The sequence below is a fragment of the Choloepus didactylus genome, chromosome 19, assembly GCF_015220235.1.
Source record: "Choloepus didactylus isolate mChoDid1 chromosome 19, mChoDid1.pri, whole genome shotgun sequence".
Classification (NCBI taxonomy): domain Eukaryota; kingdom Metazoa; phylum Chordata; class Mammalia; order Pilosa; family Megalonychidae; genus Choloepus; species Choloepus didactylus.
Genome location: NC_051325.1, coordinates 3,368,741 through 3,371,378, shown reverse-complemented (window position 1 = coordinate 3,371,378; position 2,638 = coordinate 3,368,741). Strand labels below are relative to the sequence as shown.

At 42.3% G+C, this 2,638-nt stretch overlaps 1 pseudogene; it reads right to left on the bottom strand.

The window, feature by feature from the left end:
* Positions 1–239: 239 nt before the first annotated feature.
* On the bottom strand, positions 240–702 carry LOC119516000 (annotated as a pseudogene).
* Positions 703–2,638: the final 1,936 nt, after the last annotated feature.

The following is a 2,638-nucleotide window of genomic DNA, read 5'->3' as shown; positions in this document are numbered from 1 at the left end:
AGGGGAAAGAAAAGCAACCTGATTCAGACAAGAAGGGACAGTGTACCCCAGAAGCAGGGCCCTGGCCTTGCTTGAATGAATCTGGTTCTCATTTTGATGCTGTTCCTCTGATTATCACTACTGAGGACACAGCAAGACCCTTTTATTCCCTGATGGTTGTATTTGAGAGGACCCTGGTGGAGGGTGTCTCCAAGAACTCTACTCTGAAGCTGTGCACTCCCTAAGGGTTTTTGATGCTCTCAGGATGTGGTTTCTCTCACTGTGCTTCTTCCACAGTAATATGTGCCTGTGTCTGTCTCCTTCAGGCTGGTCCACTTCAGGTAGGCAGTGCTGGCAGAGATTTTGGTGGAGATGGTGACTTGACCTTGGAAGGTTGTGCTGTAGTTTTAAATGCATAACTAGGATCAATGCTTCCTACACACTCCATGTCCTTCCCTGGTTCACAGCACAACCAGCTGATCCAGTAATCAGTAAAACTGTATCCAGAGGCTTTACATGAGATTGTCAGAGTCTCTCTGGCCTTTTTCACCACTGACACAGACTGCATCAGCTGCACTTCAGTGAGGACACCTGTGTGGGAGACACAGGACCCAGAGATTAGAGGCTCCATCCTCTCCACCATCATCTGTGACCCCAAGCCCTGGGTCATCCCTGACCTGGGAGAAGAGCCAAGATGAGGGCAAGGATTGTGGCATTCCCCATCTGTTAAGGAGGATGGAAAGGGATAGCAGTAAGGACACCAGATGAGCTGTTGGGGAGACTGAAATGGGAAAGGGTAGCAGTGGATTTAAATGGGAGGAACCCCTCACTTTGCATATTTACTGTCTACTCTCCACATGAGACTCCAGAAGGTTCAAAAACCAAAATCTCTAGGACAGGGAAAGATATTGGTCTAGAGCCTCCCAGGTGGGTCAACAAAGCCCCAAAAGTACTGATCCTACTGTGGCCCTTGAGTACACAGTGATGAGCCCTCACCCTCCTCCAAGGCAGCTTCACAGTCCAAAAATGGATGAGAATGTGATAAGTTTATTGAGTCTGCAGTTAAAGCACCCACAAGGTCAGGGACAAAAAGTTCCCCTCTTCAGCTTTGGCAGAGTATCCAGATAGTGAGAGGGTTACTCTCTCATCATAGAGAGGGTGCTATCTATTCAGGGCGCTCAGGCACACCTTCCCATAGAAACACCTTGTGTGTCCTGGAATCATGGGGAAGCTATGTGTGTCCTGGGGCCTTAAGGATGGGAGTCATGATGGGGACATTGGGCTTTATTCAAAGCTGCCTCCCAGGTTGATGCAGCTGCCAGTCAATGGACTGGGGTCCTGAGTTCTGATTGCCTTGGCTTACATTGGATTGTTTGCTTTCTTTCTCTCCAACATTATAACTTTATCACAAGAAGTTATCTTCCTGTTAAATATAGGAAGAATGAAAGTTTAAGTATATGGATTTCTTCTGAAATGCCATTCCATGTAAAATGAGTTTATGGTATATTTTTATGTTTTAAGGAACTTCCAATCACAAATATGAATTTGGACACAATGCTACAAAACTATTAATATTTGTGTCAGGCCTAGGCTTCAATTAGACATAATAGAACCTTTTTCTCTCATGGATCTGATCTTGACTGTTTGGTGGATCTGTCCTGAATGTGGCTACTTTCTTTCTAAATAATGCTTTTGAAAGTCTTTCAAGAGTAGGGTTATTTTTGAAGGACATTGGAGGGACCCAGACTAGTTCTAACCTAAAATAATCTGTCACCTCCTCAATGATCCCCATGCTGCCCAAATGTAAACTTTTACTACATCTGGGGTAGACCATCAGTATTAGGGAGCTGAAAATATCAGCAGAATTACATGTATGTGTGGATTCTAGCAAGTGTAATTCTTAGATTCATATTCTTTCTAAGCAAAACACCACCTCTTGGTGGCAGAAACAAGAGAGATGTATTCTCTCAAGATCAGGAAGCTAGATGTCCTGGAGAAAGCTGTGCATATGTCCATATGTAGTGGACCCCAAAACATTTTTCATGACCCCCACTCCAAAGTAGGTTCCTCCATAATGAGGTTGTGCAAGTTTCCATTTCTCTTTTCTATGAAATTGCCACTTACACATCCAATCAGTAAAAGCTTGCTTTCAACAGTTTCAGCCAGATCAGCCTTAATTGACTTTAATTGTATAGATACACAGATTTAAAAAAAAAAAAAAAAAAAAAAAACAATAAGGGAACCTAAGAGAAAACTTAGGCTAATTTTAACATTAAAAATCACACTCACTGAAACTGCTATTTACTAACCCACTGGGATATCTGCTTACTTCTAACTTGTTGAAACTTTGACTTCCCTCTTTCAAGAATAAGAGACGTACCTAATAATGGACAAGTTATTGTTTTCTTCTTTCCCCACAGAATTAACTGAAACTAGTGGAATATAGGATGAAAAAAACAGATCTGAATGTATGATGACCCTGGGATCTAAAATACACTGTGAGAGAAATCAAAGTGCAGAAACAGCAGGAAAGAGGAATAGCAGACTTGAAAAAAGCAAGAGGTCTGACCACCATAAATTCCAGGATTTTCACAAGCCTATCCCTCAATATGACACAAGCCATCAACAAAAATAATAATTACCTTGAAACCCCTAATTC